Raw genomic sequence first — 20799 nt, 5'->3', positions numbered from 1 at the left:
TATAGTATAATAATTTAGTTTGCCTATATTATTTTAGTCTAAAAATTAGTTAGTTAATTATCTTATCTTTATATTTTATCTTTTAAAGAAAAACAAAAAGGAAAAGAAAAAAAAACGAAAATAAAACCAAAAGATTAGCAAATTTCCAATCTATCTAATCACTACCTACACACACAACACTCCTCACGTCCCAACCCTATATCCCCATTTCCTTCACACACACACACACACACACGTTGCACACACACACGATAAGCCCCCTCTCCCTCACGTTGCCTGCTCCTCCACTCATCACTTTTTAAGCACACACATTCTATATATAGTTGACATACACTTTATATTAAGGTGGAATTTTTTACATATACGGAGAGAAAGCCATTGATTATATTCCATAGAGAACTAAGTGCGAAGGATCAAGAGAAAAAGTTTTTTCTTTGAAAGAGACGAAGTTTTGATTTCGAGTTTCGGATCCAGGTTATGTGTGCTGTCTTCATCCGTTTTCTTGTAATTGCTGGGTGTTCTTTTATATTCTTGAAAACTTCTACAAAGGTTCATATCCTCTATCTTTATTTCTTCATCCTTTTAATTTGTATGTATTTTGTGTTTTTGTAATGTTTAATGTGATGTTTATCTTATTTAATATTATTTTTATTGTTTAGTTATCTCCTTAGTTTCTTTTAACGTGATTCCGATACCCTAGACAGTGCTAAATAACTTATAGTTAGTTGAATACTCATTTGCTGCTAAAGTTAAAAATTAATTGATGTTGGGCATATTTCGATATGTGTTGCCATATTTTAACCGCTTTTTGATGCTATTTGATCTTTAAAATGCCCAACATGGTTTAATTATTGGTTTTATGACTAATTGAGTTGTGTGTGATGATTTAGGGTGTTTGGAGTGCAAAAATATGAAGAAAAGGTGCTCTAGCTAGAGGAAGAGGGGTTGGATGCGTCGCATCCAATCTAGAAAAACAATCAGATTTCGTGCACCCTTAGCAGTGAAGTCGGCCCATAGCATCCGCTTTAGCATCCGCACCTGGGCAAAGCTGAGATGGAGGATCAAAGGGTGGATACGAAGCATCCACCCTAGCCTGCGAAGCTGAGAAGTGGAGGACGAGGTGGATGCGGCGCATCCACCCCAGCATCAATCCCTAAAGCTGATTTGGATTAGGAATAGGAGAACTTTGGCCCACGACTTTTGTACGTAATATATAAACCAAAAACACCTCTTTTAGGTCATCTAACATATTGGGAAGGGTGAAAAAGCCACGACAAGGCTTGGAAATCACGAAATTCGTCTTGAGTTCTTATGTTTTCCTTCTTTTATTGATTTTTATGCACTCTTGTGAATTATTTGATGATTGCATGAACATGAGTGGCTAAGAACCCTATTATTCTAGGGTCATGGGTATACATGAATGTTGACGTTTGAAGTTTAATTTGACGAAATTAATTTTATCATATTGGATTGTTTATTTAATTCTATTTTTAATTATTTTGCTGAGTAGCTAATAGTGAAATACAATCTACGAATCTAGAGTTGAACTCGAAAGTGGGAATTCTAGATTGCATATAGAATTAAATAGAGCAAGTTCTTAAACTCGGGTATCGGGGAACAGATTCGCAATTAGGATAGAAATATACCTAATTGCCTTGCTCGGTTGCAATATAGGAATTGTAAATGCGTTCTTGTTAACCTTAATTCCATAGACATATAGGTATTAAGTTAGCTTAAATAGGCAAGTAAGGACTCGACAGATTCTTATGAGTAATATCAACCCTGTCAATCAACAATCCAGATAAATCAATTAGTAATTTTAAGCTAAGAATGCAACATGATTGTTAGATAACCCGTGACCCTGGAATATTATCTCCTATTGATTGTTATTCGAAATCATTTAAGTGTTGTGGTTGATCTCTAGTATTTCATTACTTGATAGTTTTTAGGTAGTAAATTAGAAAATTATCTATTTTGTGAGAAATCGCTTGAATCGAAAAGTTATTTGAGTTTGAGTTAGTCAAAAGTTAATCATAAGTCTTCGTGGGAACGATACTCTACTCACTACTATATTGCTTGACGACCATGTATACTTGCGTGAGTGTGTTTGGTCGCAACATTAATTATAGGAAGTATTTTATTATACAACACTAAGTATTTATTATTTTATATTCTAGTATATAATGATTTTCACTAGTTTTCGTAAAGATTGTTAAATAAAAAATGAGAATATCATTCTTAAAGTTTGGTTAAAGTATTGCTAAGGTATCTCATACCTACTGTTTGATTTAATTTTCGTTCAGAAGTTGAGATGGTCCTTTAGCTAAATGGATAAAGTATTTTTGAAGAAGAAGATTCACAGTTTGCTCGTTTCTTTATATTTTTTTAACATGGGTAAGAAAATATATATATAAATTCAGAGGTCTCCATTAGTCCTTAAAAAAGTTGTCAATTTTGCATCGTAAAAAGTAATGATAATAAAACTGATTTACCTTTAATGTAGAAATCTATATAAAATTTCGCATAAGGACTTTCTCTTTTGCAAATTGCAGACTTTAGTATAGGTTGAAGTACTCTAATTAGTATATATGTGATGTGAATGTCCTTCTAGTATAACATATTAAATATTCTGTATTTGTTTTAGTTTTAAGATGATTTAGCTAGTTAATTTTACTTCTTTGCTTAATTTTTACTTTTAAATCTTTAGAAAGTAATAGTAACAGTAACATATTAAATAGTTCAATCGTAGTGATAATTTTAAAAATTGCAAAAGATGATTAAACTTTAGTTGCTCTTAAATATTTTTAGCAAGTTTAGGTTTGAATTAATAAAGAATGAAAGGCTGAACTTAAATCGATGAGAAATAAAGTATGCCAAGGATTGGTCTTATAAAATAACTTAGGCTTAAAAATCAAGTCTTGCATTCCAAAGCAATTAATTAGCTAACTAACTCAAACTCTTTTAATATCCTATAATTCAAGTGCTAAAAGATCATGAGAAAGCGAGATGAATTACGAATTAACTCAAGATTCATAGCAATAAGTAAAAGAAAATGCATATAAATAAATGTCTTGGATCAGAAAAGATAAATGCAATACTCTGAATACGCTAGTATGCTTTAGGCGTGTGTTAACTAATAAATTATTATGATTATGTACACGTTCGCGTGGCATAGTTACGATTTCCCAAATTAAAGGCAAAGTATGCGTTCGCGCAACTTTGACAAAACAATCTTAAAAATAATAAAATATTATTAATTGTGTACACGTCCGCGTAACATGATTCATAACACACCAAACAAAACGAATACACGTACGCATGATTCGTTTCAAGATAATTTTATAATTATAAATAATCAAGCAATTAAAAGTGGTTTAAGACAAAAGTGCACAAAGTTCCCTAGAACCTAAAATATCCAGAATTGGTTAAGCCAGGTATAATTATTAAAGCGACCGTGCTAGAACCACGGAACTCGGGAGTGCCTAACACCTTCTCCCAGGTTAACAGAATTCCTTACTCGGTCTTCTGTGTTTCACAGACTTAAACAGAGTTAATTTTCTTGAATTGGGATTTTAAAATAAATGGTGACTTGGGACACTGTAAACATTTATTCTAAATGGTGACTTTTTAAAATAAAATAAATTAATCCCTTTTTAAATAATATCACTTAAATTGGAAAAACTCCTTTGGAACCATTCCCCCGAAAACAAAAGGAGGTGTGACAGCTTTGGCGACTCGACTGGGGATCAAGAACCCAGAATCTCTGATTCATGGTTCAGAATTCGAGCTTGTAATATGATATATACTTGTCTTTATTGATTTGATATTATTATTGTATTTTTGGGACTAATGTGCTAATTCCTGCTTATTTACCTCTTTGATATTATTTTAATTGTATTAAATTATCTTCTTACGCCTCCCTTATGAGTCTTCTGAATTTATGGTGCACACGTGCGCGTGGCCCACTTTTCTGTTAGAGGTCATACCAATTAGAATGAGGTTGGGTCAGTAACTAGGTTGGGTAGACTTTCCTGCTCCCGGTACGTTGCCCCCACCTCGGCTCGAGCTGTCCGCTTGGGTAAGCCATGTATAAAACACTCCCCAGGATTTAAATCTAGAATAACATAGCCTCATGCCGGATCCCTAGTAGGTACGTTTGTTTTCATCACGTGCATTTGACTTTGGGGACTCATCACAGGGGTTGGATCCGTCTAGGACAGGTGTACCCGAAATTACAATACCATCATGATACATCTTACGTGCTACTTGTGCATATGTTTGATCTGGTTTGCATGTTGACTGGCTGCTAAAATAGGGAAAGAAAATTATGAAAAACTAGGAGGAAGAAAATAAAAGAGTGAAATTTAGCCGGTTCTCATAAAATCCCTCTGTTTAAAAATCAAGTCGTGTCAAGATTGTACTCAAAAGATGTTGCAAAATAGACTGAGATTTTGAAATATTCCCCGCTTTCTTACGAACTACGCGGGTCTGATTCTCACCGGATGTGAGATACGTAGGAAACCTTCATCGGGTCCAGCCCCCAATTGTTTTTAAAAAAGATTTATTTTATTTCTTCTTTAGAAGTCTTTCTTTAGAAAATTCCCACAAAAAAAAAGTTAGTTTATTTACTTTATTTTGATCTCCATGAACTACGTAATGGTCTAATTCATGCGGCGTCATGGTACATTGGCAATACCCATCGGATACGATCATAACCATAATTAATCTGAGATAAAGAATTGAGAGAAAATTAAAAAAAAAAATGAGGAACGAAAGGAGAGCGTTAAATTCAAGATAAAATAAATCAATAAGCCGAGATGAAGCATGAAGCCTTCCAAATTCATTCTAGAAATGAAAATGGCATTCGGTGCATGACATACAATGTGTGATTAATATCTGCAAATTACCTAACTCTAACACGTTTATTGTTTGTCATCAAAAGATAAAATTAAACAAAGGTGGTTGGTTTGTGGTATAAACTGGCGACTCACCCTTACAACACGAGATCAAAAGGGAAAAGTAGAAAGGCAAACAACAGTGAGAATGAGTCAGATAATGATGATGTCTATGGACAATTGGTCGAACAAGGTTTGGGATTGGTTAAAGAAGTAAGAGTGTTGAAGCAACAATTGGCAGAGATGTACCAAGCCTGGGTGAATTGACAGGCACCGCCCCCACTACCCATAGGGCCTTTGGATAATCTTCATAATGTGTCAGTTGCAACTCAGATGCCCATATCCATAACAAGTAACCCATTGTACCAACTTGGATTTAGTCCAAACATTAACCTTCCCACTATCCCCAGTACCTCCATTCCACGTCCTCCAACTGCACCCCTCAGAAATGACCCACCTACTGTACCCATTGTCTATACATTTACTGTCCCTCAACTGGCTCTTGCTCAAAAAGTACAACAATGATCCACAACTCAATGCTCATGATGCCCAACATTACTCTCAAGAACTAACTTTGAAGGTTCCAGATTTGTACAAGCATACTCCTCAGAACGTGTTTTCAGTTGAGATTGAAAAGGCCAAAAAAATATGGAACAAGAGGAGATGACTAGAAAAATGATGAGCTTGGAATAAACAATGAGAAACATACAGGGTTTGGGAGGCCACAAGAATGTTTTGCTCAACGACCTATGCATGTTCCCCCTTGTTCATTTGCCACCCGGTTTCAAGACCCCCAGGTTTGACAAGTATGATGGGCATGGTGATCCCGTGACCCATTTGAAGAGGTATTGTAACCAATAGAGAGAAGCGGGGAAAAAGAAGAATTGCTCATGCCCTATTTTGTGGAAAGTTTAACAGGAATTGCTTCAGAGTGGTTCATAGATCAAGACATGTCTCACTGGCATATTTGGAATGACATGGCTCAAGATTTTGTCCAACAGTTTCAGTACAATATTCATATAGTGCCATACCACTCCTCTCTTGTCAACATAAAGAAGAAACCGACTGCTAGGATCAAACCACAAATGAAAGAAGCAGAAATGATTGAATATTTTCTCCAAGCTCAGGATCCTGATCACCTCCATTACATGTTGGCTTCCATTGGCAAACCTTTTGCTGAGGTGATTAAGATTGGAGAAATAGTTGAGAATGGCATGAAGTCGGAAAAAATTATGAGTCAGGCAGCCCTTAAGGCAACTACGTAAGCACTTCAAAGCGGGTCAGGCAGTTTTGGAAACAGAAACTAGAGAGAAGAGGGAGCCATGATGGCTTCAAGCTCAAGGGAGACCCACAGGTCATTCAACCAATCATATTTGCCACCCAAAACTTCGCAACATTACAACCCGCATTTTAATGCTTCATATGCAATGTCACCTCCTCACTATGCAGTGATGAACACACAACCACAAAATCACACCCAAAGTCGAGCTCCACCTCCCAGAATTGTCCGTCCCTACCAAGCTCCATATAATCCTCAACATAATGGTCCCCAATACAATCCCCGGCCAAGAGAGGCTCCTAGAAGAAATCAATTCACCCCTATTGGTGAATCGTATTCAAGTGTGTTCCAAAAGCTAACCAGGCTAGGTCCATTGCAGCCAGTGGCCCCGAACAGGCCAAACCCCGAGTTCCCCTCGCACCGAGCGGATGCTAGATGTGAATACCATTATGGAGTAGTGGGATATGATACTAAGGACTGTTGGACTCTCAAAAGAGTAGTGGAGGACCTCATTGAGGTTAAGGCAATAGTTCTTAGTGGAGAAGAGGCCCCTAATGTTCCAAACAATCCCTTGACTACTCACAACAATGGGTCGATCGTTGGAATGATCTATGATAATGAGAAGTTTGATCCGGCACTGTAAGCCATTGTAGCCATTGTAGCCATTGCTGAGACAGAAGAGAAACCTAAAACGGTCGCCAAGCCATGAGAAGTTCTCTGTCGGATGGGAATCTCGGTAGTCGGTCTTGTTGTCCTTTCTGCATCTAGATTATTTTAGGGTGTAATTCAGATGTTTTACCTTATTGTCTTTTTTTTTTTAATGTAAACCCTTCTATCTTAAAATGCAAAGAAATGAAATCAATATTTCATCGTCCATGAATGTATCTTTTCTTAATTTTGTCCCTTTCTTATTCTCTTTTTAGTTCTGTTAATGCAGATTTTAATAATATGACATGCTTGTGGACTTCATGCCGAGATCCTAAAATACTGTCAGACTTCGAAATAATGAATCAAGAAACAGAATGTGTTGAAAATAAGACGTGTAAGAAAATAAATAGTGAGTTGGAATAGTAAGCCTAAATGAAATCCAAATGAAGCCGCCTTTACTTGATTGGTTTATGGAATTGAAGTCGTGATACCTGCTAAAGTTGAGATTCCTTCTCTCTGAATCATTGTTGAAGCAGGGATCAAGGACACTGACTGGGTCAAGTTTCAGTTGGAACAGTTGAGTTTGATTGATGAAAAACATTTGGCGGCAGTTTGTTTTGGTCAATTATACCAACAAAGAATGGCATGCGCTTACAATAATAAAGTGCGCCCAAGACAATTCGGGGTAGGACAACCCGTTTTGAAACATATCTTTCCGCACCAGGAAGAAGCAAAAGGAAAGTTCGCCCCGAATTGGCAAGGTCCTTACCTCATCAAGAAAGTATTGTCAAAAGGAGATCTACACATGGCAGATATAGAAGGAAAGGTGACTGATAAATCCATCAACGCAGTTGCAGTCAAGAGATACTATGCCTGACATGCCTCTGTTGGGCATTTTTATACTTAGCATTCTCAGGTTGGGATGACGAAAGGCTAGTTAGCCCTAGTTAGCCCTTTGAAGCCTTGTTTATATTTCTTTGTTTTCCCCTCTTTTGGAACCAATGTATTTAATCAATATATATATATATATATATATATATATATATTAAAAAAAATGAAAAAGTAAAAAATAAAATAAAATAAAAAACAAAATCATCAAAACAAGTTCATGTTAATTGAACTACGTCCGACCTGAGTCCGAAAGGATACGTAGGAAGCCTCATTCTGGGATTCAGTCACACAAAAACAAGAATTCACATTTCCCAGTATTCAAAGAAACTGGGGCATGATTTTATTTTATTTTCGACGGTTGTTCCGTCAAAATGGTTCCAAAAGTTGTAATTCAGTTGAATAGTTCTTTTTATCTTTCCCTACTAAGACCTTCTGATCAACTTTTGAGAATGCTAAGTCAGTATACTACGGGTGATGCCTCAGCCACTATAAAGAGGGAAAAATAAATGAGAGAGTCTTATTGGTAAAAACCCCCACGGGCACTATAAGGTAATGGTGGGTTGAAAGAAAGGCAAATGAGAGAGGTCAATTGGTGAAAACCCGCAAAGGGCATCGTTGATCGATTTAAGACTTCGTACATCCCGGCACAAGCACGGTTAAGACAAAGAGCTCAGTTTCAAAATGAAGCATACAACAAATTTTGAGAATTAGACAGCTCACGGATTGGGCATCTAGTCCAAAATGCATGTCATGTTCATTGAAGTCAGCATATACCTCCAGATAAGTCCTTTCTTATTTTTTCCCTGAAAGGGACGCTTCTTGATTAAGTTGTAATACCTATGATTTCACATTCTGGTTTTCTTTTGCATTACTTTTTTTTTGAGTTCCTTTCAGTCTAATTTTTTCAAAGTAAAGCAAAGAAAAGGCCGCAAAATTGGTTACGATTTCCCCATTATATAAAGCAAAGATTGCTGCGCATAAACCGTTTGGGCAAAGGCATAACCATCTGCGATTTTTCCTGACGAGCAGAAGGCTTGAAGGACTGGACAATGTTTCAAGGGTCAACAAAGGTTACTCAATTAAAAGTTGTTTTGGGAGCAAGCTTTCTTGCACCATAAACACAAATGGTGATAGGCGCAAAATAGTCAGGTTTTGATGTTGGGAAAGAAAATCTCCAGAAAGTAAAGACAGAATCTCCCGGAAATTTGTACGACCATCGACAGAGTCAGTTTTTTGTAAAAAGTATAAAGAACACAAGGTCAAGTTGCCCAAGAAATCAAGGCCACAAACCGACCACCATTTCAAAACTAACAAATCTTTCTTTGTTCAAAACAGGAGCATAAAGAGTTTAGGAGACATTTCATGAAAAGACGAACACCACCAAGTGAAGTTCTAAAATCTTTGATTTTCTTCCAATATACATGTAATCATGTTATTTTTTGTTTCATTATAGGGAACCAATACCCTCTCTTCAATACAGGGTACTACATCCCCTGATTGCATTTTATTGTCAATATAGGGTACGACATCCCCTAGTAGCATTTCAGAGCGCCACAAGCCTCATTTTATTGCCAACATAGGGTATGAAATTCCCTAGTAGCATCCCGAGTGACACGAGCCTCACCTTATTGCCAATACATGGTACTACATCCCCTGGTTGCATTTCTTATTGCAAACATAGGGTACGGTATTCCCTAGTAGCGTCTCAGAGTGCCATAAGCCTCATCTTATTGCCAACACAGGGTACTATATCCCCTAGCTGCATTACTTTCTGTCAACATAGGGTACGACATTCCCTAGTAGCATCTCAGAGCGCCACAAGCCTCAGTTTCCTTTCCAACAAAGGGTACGACATTCCCTAGTATCATCTGAGAGTGCCACGAGCCTCATTTTATTGCCAACATAGGGTATGACATTCCCTAGTAACATCTTAGAGCTCCACGAGCCTCATTTTATTGCCAACATAGGGTGCGACATTCCCTAGTAGAGTCTTAAAGTGCCTCGAGCCTCATCTTGTTGCCAACACAAGGTACTACATCCCCTGGCTACATTACTTTCTGCCAACATAGGGTACGACATTCTCTAGTAGCGTCTTAGAGTGCCTCGAGCCTCATCTTATATCCAACACAGGGTACTACATCCCCTGGTTGTATTACTTTCTACCAACATAGGGTACGACATTCCATAGTAGCATCTAGAGTGCCACGAGCCTCATTTTATTGTCAACACAGGGTACTACATCCCATGGTTGTCTTCCTTCTTGTTAACATAGGGTATGATATCCCCTATTTTCATTAAAAAAAAATGAAAGTCATGTCTTTTTCAATACTTTATTCTGCAATAGAAAAGATAGTTTATTGTGTCTTTCATAACTCACAAAAATTTCCTAGTGCAAACTGGGGCAGAAAAATTTTGTTCGTTTTGTTTATTTGTGATGGTTTGTAGGTTTCCCGCAAAGTACAGATTGTATGTATAAAAAAATAAGATTCCATCTCTCTCCAGAGAAAGTGGAACATTTGATCTCAATATCAGCCGCAACCAGCTTTGACATAATGCATGTGGAGACATAGAGTTCAAAATTCTCCTTCTCATCATCTGATCAAGAAACAAGCCTGTGAGAATATTTCATAGTTTATTATATCGTGAGCATCAAGTTTCAGTCTAATGTCAATGGGGGAAGCAAAGGGGTGGGGCAACCGGTTAAAACCAAATATCCAACAACCGCTTTCCTTAACGGCTACCAGCTTTCGAGTGAACTGAACTCTTGGACTGGCTGAAAGGGAAAGGGGAAACTATACAAGGTATTTTTCACTCGTGTACGGGACCAGTGTCAAAGGAAAGGATTGTTTCACTCTCTTGCTTGAATGAATCGACACTTGGTATTTAAGTTACTAGGTAATAAAACCAACTATTCTGCAATGAGTGAAAGGCTATCAGTGCTTCCAAAGCTGTCAACTCAGCTCTTTTTTATGTCATCTTCAGAGTCTTCCTTCCTAGCAGCCTATGTCTAGTGTCAAAAATGGCATTAGCAAGGTCTTTCCACATGGATCTTGCTGAACTAGATTCCCTGCTAGCGAGAGCAGCTTAGAAAGAGAAAGGAGCGCAAAGAATCAAGACAAGACTCCAGATGCCATTTAGATAGGAATTTTGTAACTCTTAGATTTCAAGAGTATGTAATTTTCTTTTTATTTTAATGTAATAGTAGGAACTGCAGATTGGAACCTCGACGGAACTTCACTCGACTCTCCATCTAAGCATACTCTATCAGTCATTTTCCACTTGAACTACACGTGACCTGATTCCCTTATAACCCGGGATATGTAGGCTGCCTAAGCCAAGGCTCGGTCGCAACCTCTTCTTTTCCTTCTTTTCCTTTTTAAATAATAGTGAGGTCTAAAATCAGTCACCTTGTTCATTTTCTTTGCCTGAAAACTCTTCATGTTTCCAAGCAAAGAGGGGCATGTTGTGAATAACTAATTTTTGACCACATCCAAATTCTATATTATTTTAGTGTAAATATTTTTTCTAGGTCTAATCTTGAATAATAAAAAAATATTCACATGCTTATAGTATAAATTTTATTTCTATTTATAAAGAGAAAAAGAAAATTTACAAAAATATATGATTTCTTTTAATTAGAATTATAGTAAATAAGTTAGCTTAGCTTTAGTATATTTTGGGTGTCATTTAAATTATAGCGTAATAATTTAGTTTGCCTATATTATTTTAGTCTAAAAATTAGTTAGTTAATTATCTTATCTTTATATTTTATCTTTTAAAAAAAAATAAAAAGGAAAAAAAAAACGAAAATAAAACCAAAAGATTAGCAAATTTCCAATCTAACTAATCACTACCTACACACATTACTCCTCACGTCCCAACCCCATATCTCCATTTCCCTTCTCACACACACGTTGCACGCACACACACGATCAGCCCCCTCTCCCTCGCATCTTATTGCCTGCTCCTCCACTCATCACTTTTTAAGCATACACATTCTATATATAGTTGGCATACACTTTATATTAAGGAGGGATTTTTCACATGTACGGAGAGGAAGCCACTGATTATATTCCAGTGAATCTCCTTATATAGAGGGATTAAGGAGTTGCTCCCCCTCTGAAACTGCTATCCTAACCTCAGGACAAACTGGGATAACTAGTTGTGCTGGTATAACCTCTGGGGCATGGTCAACCTGGGCCCGTGGATCTGGGGTACGGGTGGCGGGAGTCTGTGCTTCTCCCCTGGCCTGAGATGTGGCAGGAGCAAGTAGAATTAGTCCTGCCTGAGCTAGAGTGCCAAACATGCTCAAAAACTGGGCAAGAGTCTTCTGAAGTGCATGAGTAGTAACAGGCGTCTCAGGTACATGCTTTCCATCTGAAGCTACTGGTGGCTCTGCTGCAGCAGCTCGTGCAGGTGCTCTGGCTGCACCACCTGGTCTTCCTCGGCCTCTACCCCGACCCCGGCTTCTTGCGTCTCTAATAGGGGGCCCGGGTGTCTGATCATCAGATCCAGTTGTGCGTGTCCTCACCATCTGTGAGAGAATAGAAAGACAATGGTTTAGAACTTTGAAGTCAACAAATGCGTACGATAAGGAATCAATAGAGTGAATATCTCCTAACAGTTCCATAGCCTCCCAAAAATAAGTGCAGACGTCTCCGCACTGATCCGCGAGACTCTACTAAACCTGCTTATGACTCATAATACATATGAACCTAGGGCTCTGATACCAACTTGTCACGACCCCAAATTCCCTCTGAAGGATGTCGTGATGGCACCTAGAGTCTAAGACTAGGTAAGCCTATCAATGCGGAATAACAATAGAAATCTGAAATAAATAAACCTACAATTCACCTAATTACAACTCCCAAAACCCGGTAGGAATAAGCCACAAGCTTCTAAGAATTTATCTTCAATTCCTTTATACATCAAGGTCTAAAGAAAATAGAGGAAACAACATAATAAGGATAGAAGGGGACTCCGGAGTTTGCAGACTCTGGCAGATATACCTAGAAGTCTTCTCGTACGGCTAATTCACTGATGCCTGATCGGATACGATATACCTAGATTTGCACAAAAAGATGTGCAAAAGCGTAGTATGAGTATACCACAGTGGTAGAGTAGTGATGAGGTCAGGTCAGGCCCTACTGAAATAATAAAAGACATGGTAAAATGTATAACAATTTAATAAAAATAAAATGACAATGGAAATGAATCAAGTAAATAGTATGTCACCATTTAACTACACAGAATAAGGGCAAATAATACCTCACGAAAACAAAACAAAAATTTTCAACTTTAAGAAAATCACAACAGTAATCAAAGGCAACTGCGGCCATAAATGAATATCCACAAGGGCACTCCCGAAGTACCGCCTCGTAGTCCCAAATCATAAAAAAAAAAATCACAATATCTCATTTCCTTATATCACTGCGGGAGCCTTCACATTTAATTTTTAAAAAAATATTTTTTCCAAAATAGCATCCCGCGTTATAGCCAACCTTATCACACCGCATGACTTCTAGTAGTTTCTCTACTAGCCAAGCGTATCAAGCCACCCTTATCTCACCGCATGCATTTCAACACCCAGATCTTATACCACCGCATGCGTATCAAAATCACAATTTGCACCTCAAGTGCCCAAATAGTTCAACTTGCCAAAATTAATCAATAACAATATTTTTTCACAATAAAGATCTCACGGATCATGCCAAATTAAATCAACAACAATATTTTCCATAATAAAGAACTCACGGCTCCATCACAAGGCGTACGAAAATCTCATGAAATATTCAGCAAAAATAATATTTTACAAATTTAACACCTTGTCTAAATATCAAAATTTTAAATGTAAAATACTTTATTTTTAATAATATTTAAATTAAGAAATACATCCTTCAAGTAATGCATAGAGCAAAAGAAAATAGAGTTTCAACTAAACAAGTAAAACACTTAGCAGGAACAGGTCAGGCAAATTTAAAATACGAAAATATATTAATGATGATGAATATAACAGAATAAAATAATTTAATTAATATGCAACAGTGCTCTACACAATTTAAAGACATAATCTTCCACATTTAGCCCGTGTACACACTCATCACCTCGTGTACACGACTTCAACACATCACAATTATCACATTAATACCAATCCTAGGGGGAATTTCCCCCACACAAGGTTAGACAAGTTACTTACCTCGACTTGCTCCAATTTAATCCACTAGTAGGCCTTTTCCTCGATTATCCAACTCTGAATGGCTTGAATCTAACCAAAATAATTCGATACAGTCAACAAAAATTATAGAAATCAATTTCATAAGTAAATACTATTTTTTAAAAACAAATCCAATATTAACTCAAAAATTGCCCGTGGGGCCCACGTCTCGGAATCTGACGAAAGTTACGAAATATGAACGCCCATTAAACCACGAGTTCAACCATACGAATTTTACTAAAATCCGACATCAACTCAACCCTCAAATCTTCAATTTAAACCAAGAGAGTTTTCTAAATCTTCCAACTTAATTCACCAATTAAATGTTAAAAACAACCATGGATTCGGGTAATTTGACCAATATTGAGTTAAGAACACTTACCCCGTTGTTTTCCTTGAAAATCTCCCGAAAATCGCCTCTTCCCAAGCTCCAATTCGTCAAAAATGGAAAATGGGACGAAGTTCCATTTTCAGAACTAAAACTTTTTGCCCAGGCTTTTTCTTCTATGCGATCGCGATCAAAGGCACACGATCGCGAAGAACAAAATAAGGTTGCCCAGAATTAAGCTTATGCGATCGCGGATGAATAACGTGATGGCGAAGAACAAATCCCCACTTCCGAAAATTGACACTGTGCGATCGCGGATAACTCCACGCGATCACGAAACATAGCATTCCCAGACCTACGCGATCGCGGACTCATCCACGCGATCGCAAAGGGTTAAGTGCGTGGACCATTCTGCCTCGTTTCCTCTTCGCGAACGCGATCTTAGTCACGCGTTCGCATAGCATAGCTTGCCAAACCTAAACGATCGCGGATTTTCCCACGCGATTGCGTAGCACAAATTTTCCAGCTGCCCAATTAAGTCTACGCGATCGCGGACCTTCTTACGCGATCGCATAGAAGGAAACCAGACACCAGATTTCAGCAACTCTAAGTGCAAATGTTTGATCTGTTAACCGTACGAAACTCACGCGAGCCCCCGGGGACCTCAACCAAATGTACCAACAAGTCCTAAAATATGATACAAACTTAGTCAAAACTCAAAATCACATCAAACAACGCTAGAAACACGAATCACACCCCAATTCAAACCTAACGGAAACTAATATATTCCAACTTCTATATTCGATGCCGAAACCTATCAAATCAAGTCCGATTAACCTCAAATTTTGCATACAAGTTATAAATGACATAACAGAGCTATAAAAAATTTCGGAATTGGATTCTGACCCCGATATCAAAAGTCAACTCCCCGGTCAAACTTCCAAACTTAAATTCCTATTTTAGTCATTTCAAGCCTAATTTAACTACGGACTTCCAAATAAAATTCCGAACACGCTCCTAAGTCCAAAATCACCATACGGAGCTGTTGGAATCATCAAAATTCTATTCTGGGGTCGTTTACACATAGGTCGACATCCAGCCAACCTTTTTAACTTAAGTTTTGAACTTTGGAACTAAGTGTTCCAATTCATTCTAAAAACCTCACCAGACCCGAACCAATTATCCCGGAAAGTCTCGCAACAGTTATAAAGTACAGAATGAGCAGTAAATGGGGAAACGGGGCTATAAATTTTAAAATGACTGGCCGGGTAGTTACATTTTAGAACTTGGTGGTGTATTTGGTTGAGGTCTCGGGGGCCTCTAGTGAGTTTCAGATGGTTAACGGGTTGAATTTTGGACTTGGAACTTTGCTGGAATTTTTCTGATGCACTGTCTGGTTTCCTTCTTCGCGTTCGCGAAGAAGAACTGGAGGTAGGCGAAATTTACTCTTCGCGTTCGCGAAGAGGGCATTGCGTCCGCGAAGAAGAAATCGGGGGCAGCACAAAAATGTGCTTCGCGAACGTGAGAGCACTATCGCGTTCGCGAAGAAGAAATTCCTGGACATCAGAACGTAAATTCTAGAAATGGGATTTCGTCCCATTTTTCATTATTCAAGATTTTGAGCTCGGGTAAGGCGAGTTTTGGGCGATTTTCACGGGAAAATATTGGGGTAAGTGTACCTTATCCTATATTGATTATATTTCATGATTCCATACTCATTTACATCATGAATCCGTGAATTTATGGAAGAAAAAGCAGATTTTTATAAAATCTTCCAAAAATGTAAAATGAAGATATGAAAGCCAATCCGATGTCGGAATTCAATAATTTTTATATGGTTGAACTCGTATCGAAAGGGGTGTTCGAATTTCGTAAGTTTTTTTTGAGATTCGAGATGTGGGCCCCACTGATACATTTTGAGATGAATTTCGGATTTTAATCCGGAAAATTAGTAAATTCATATGGAATTAATTCCTACGATTTATATTGAGTATATTAAATTGTTTATGACTAGATTTGAGGATTTCGGACATGAATTCGTGAGGTAAAGGTTTATTGGATTCTTAAATTTGGTTGCAAAGCGAGGTAAATGTCGTGGTTAACCTTGACTTGAGGGAATAGAATCCTTTAATGATTTGTTAGATGAAATTCATGTGAACGATGAATAGGCGAGGTGACGAGGGTCTATACGTCGTCAAATTAATTGTTTGCATAATTATTTGAAATCATAAATTTTTTAAGACATGAATTAATTATTATATTAATTATTTCTCTCATATTTCATGCTCAATATTATGCCTTGAATTCCTGCAATAATTATTACATGCTTATTTGATTTATGTTTCTTAATTGCTACTGGACATTTAGCATATTAAATATTAAACTTCCTATTTTCTCCCTAATTTTCACAATTAATTGTTACTTTCCATTGTTTGTTTCATAAATAAATTATAAGTATTGTATGCCTGGATGCTTAATAGTTTCTCATTAAACGTAGTATTTATTGGAATATTTTTATTACATTTAAGAGTTGTTAAATATATTGGGGGATCGGGTTGCACGCCGTAACAGATTTATTTAAAAGTTTATATTGGGGGGATCGGGTTGCACACCGCAACAGATTTATTTTAAAGTTTATATTGGGGGACCGGGTTGCACGCCGCAATGGAAACAAGTTGAGGGATTGTGACTGCTGAATTGGCTTCAATTATTGATATTATTTACTGGTGTTACTACTATCCCGTTATTATTATTATTATTATTATTATTATTATTATTATTATTATTATTATTATTATTATTATTATTATTATTATTATTATTATTATTATTATTATTATTATTGTGTACAGGTTAATATAAGCGGCCTGCCCTAGCCTCGTCACTACTTCGTCGAGGTTAGGCTCGACACTTACCAGTACATGGGGTCGGTTGTACTGATACTACACTTTGCACTTCTTGTGCAGATTTCGGAGTTGGTCCCAGTGGCGTACTGTAGATTTGCCCGGATACGGCTACCAGTGGAGACTTGAGGTATAACTGCACAGCGTTCGCAGTTCGGAAGTCCCCTTCTATCTTATCTAAGCTATGTATTATATTTCAAACAGCTTGAATTATATTTAGACCTTTTTTGTATTATTCTAGAAGCTCGTGCACTTGTGACTCCAGTTCTGGGATGGTATTTAGATATCACGATTAATATGGATTATTCACTTTATTTCAGACTTTATTTCTGCATTTGTTTCCTTGTTATTAATTAATTTAAAATTTTGTTAAAATGGCTAGTTATATTCTAATATTGGCTTTCCTAGGAAGTGAAATGTTAGGCACCATCACAGTCCCGAAGGTGGGAATTTCGGTTCGTGATAGTTGGTATTAGAGCACTAGGTTACATAGGTCTCACGAGTTACGAGCAAGCTTAGTAGAGTCTGAAGGATCGGTACGGAGACGTCTGTACTTATCTTCCAGAGGCTATAGATTTTAGGAATAATTCCACTTTTTTCATTACTTATCGTGCGACATTGATTTGGCTTGAAACATATATCTCATATTTCTTTGCATCCATTCGTGTATGACATTGCGCACTCGGTATCAGTTGTGCATCAACGGTTCGTGATGCCGCAGATGGACTACGAGGGAGCCAGAGATGCTCTAACATTGTCTCAACGTGTGGTTCCGACTAAAGATGGGGACGTATTGAGAGATCACCTAGTGAATCATGTGTGTGTGTGTGTGAATCATGTGGGAGGGGTGCAACGGACCTTGGCATATGGTTGATTTATACGAGCTGTGAAGGTTAATATTGTGGACCATCGGACGTGGTGAACTATGACTTCGCACCGAGTGGGGGAGTCCACTATCAATGGATGGATTGCGGGGTTATGTGTTATATCAGTTTTGGCCTGAAATGTATATATGTGGTACTAAATGGTTCCCCAAAAATTTACACATGTTTAAGGCCTAAGATTTTGTAAAGGATAAGGTTGGGACTTGCGGTATGTCCGCCTCCTTAATAATCCTATACTTTAGTACCAAAGGAGTTAGAGAAACAACTTTAAATTTACATAAGGTCTACTCAGCGTGGACGTCACGGTTGCGAATTTTTGGGGTGCTTCGGAGAAAGTACAGTGGTTGACGAGATTCTGGACAATTTGGTCCGTGCCATGATTTGTCTGTATGGAGCTCTACTTTTGTGATCGTTGTGTATAAATAGGGGTAAGGGTTACCCCAAATAAGAATCGAAGAGTATGTTAAGAAATGGGTCAACTCAACAGTATTTGGTCAGCACAACAAAGAAGAAATTGGCCTTGGGAGAGATAATTCTCCACAGGTGTCCGTGGCAAGCCTATGAAGAGGGCAGGTCAGCCAATGCAACACCGCCCACTTGGCTCAGTTCTCAGAAATAGTTTTTAAAGAGTTTGTTTCCCGGACTCTCCGTAATGCGTGGCGTATAGGGTTTGAACGGTTGCGTCAGGTCACCATGGCAGTGTCATAATATGCCATCAGGTTCAATAAGTTAGCCCGTCATATTCCTACTCTGCTTCCTACAGACAGAGAGCGAGTCCACAGACTCTTTAAAGGACTCAAATATGATTGTAAAATTTTGTACGACACGGGAGCTACAGGATGATACTTCGTTTCCGCTAGTAGTAGAAATTTCCAAGATATTAGAACGTGTTCGGGGTGGGGAAAAAAAGGAAACTAAGGAGACCAATATGTCCCGAGGTTCTGGAAGATTCAGTGGATTCTACTCTGCGAGTATAAATCATTACGGTGGGGGCTCAGGCAGTCGGCCAACCTAGTCCGCATATCGGATTAATCGGGGTGCTCCAGTAAGTTCTTTTAATGCACCACTGACATGAGTTTCCTATAATGGTTATTTAAGTTATCTGGCACAGACTCAGTATGAGTAGCCAAACCCGCAAAGGGGTTGTTATGAATGCGGTGATACTAGGCACACCATGAGAAAATTGTTCCATACTTGGGAGAGTCATATCTCATCAAAGCACTCAGGTTACGTGCACCACTGCAGTTACTACACCACCCACACGACCAGTTAGGGGTGGAGGACAGGCGGGTAGAAGGCGTCCTAGAGGTGGAGACCCAACCGTTGATATATTTGTTTTATGGTATGGCAGAGGTCGCTACATCAGATGGTGTCGTTACAGGTACGACCTCGATTTAATATAAAGGAATAATTTCCCTAACTTGATTCGGTTATGAGTATTGAGACGAGACCTCCTATTGTGCTCCCCTTATGAGTGAGCTTCGTAATTCTATAAATTACTTATCTATTTACTCCTGTTGGGATATTCTATGGAGATAACTACGCCTATCATTCCATGTTGGTCACTAATAAGAGCTGCGAGGCTAAAGGTGGCTTTCTGTTACTCATTTCGGTAAGTTTTGATGTTATTTCCGGATAATTAATTACAAATTGTAAATTATATGCCCTACCAGAATGGGGTTCATTATGTGTTGTGATTTTGTGTAACCGAAATTATTTAAAAGGAGATAATGGAAATTTTCTATTGGCACGATGTGCATATTACTTGTGATTCAGAACTGTCACGACCCAATTTCCCTTCCGTGTGACGTCGTGACGACACCTAGTCTCTACAACTAGGTAAGCCTAACATTTTTGCGGAATAATGAAAAAAATAATAATATGAATTTAACCAATTATTCAAAAATACACAACAAATCCCAAAATCCGGAACATCATGAATCACAAACTACAGAAAGAAAAATCTAGTGTCTCTATACATCAGAGTCTAACAAGGAAAAATACAGAAGATAATGGACATGAGAAGGGAACGCTCGGCTCAATACAAGGTAATGGACATCAGAGTTAAAAAAATTTTTCAAAGAAATTTAACAGTCAAGGGAACCCTCGGCTCAGAACATTGTATACACAATGTGGAATCTCCCGGGATACCGTCCCGTAGTCCCGAATGAATATGCAGTACAGGGGAATCTCTCGGAATACGTCCATAGTCCCAAAGTAAATATGCAATGCTGGGGGATCTCTCGGAATACGTCTGTAGTCTCAAAATAAATATGCAAGACAGGGGGATCTCCCGGAATACGTCCGTAGTCCCAATTTAAATATGCAAGACAGGGGGATCTCCCTGAATACGTCCATAGTCCCAATTTAAATATGCAAGACAGGGGGATCTCCCGGAATACCGTTTCGTAGTCTAAAAGTAAATATGCAGTGTGAAAGATAGAAATACAACTACATCACAAAATCTTTACAATTTAGGCTAGGTACCAGTCAGGGAAGGTGCGGAAAATTCACTAATCATGCTGCACATAATTCACATAAACAATTAAGAGACGTAGACATGTTGTAATAGACTAAACATGATAGCTACACATATTGGAATAACTTAATTAAGAATAAAATAGATTTGTACTCATTAAAATGGTATAACTCAAAATAACAGGAAAACTTGTTGCTGCTCAGTAAGAAAATCGTATTTTTACCACAACTAGCCCGTGTACGTACACGGCGCTCACATATCACAATAGTTTCAAATCT

The sequence above is a fragment of the Nicotiana tomentosiformis genome, chromosome 3, assembly GCF_000390325.3.
Source record: "Nicotiana tomentosiformis chromosome 3, ASM39032v3, whole genome shotgun sequence".
In the NCBI taxonomy this organism is placed as follows: Eukaryota; Viridiplantae; Streptophyta; class Magnoliopsida; order Solanales; family Solanaceae; genus Nicotiana; species Nicotiana tomentosiformis.
Note: the sequence above shows the minus strand (reverse complement) of the source record.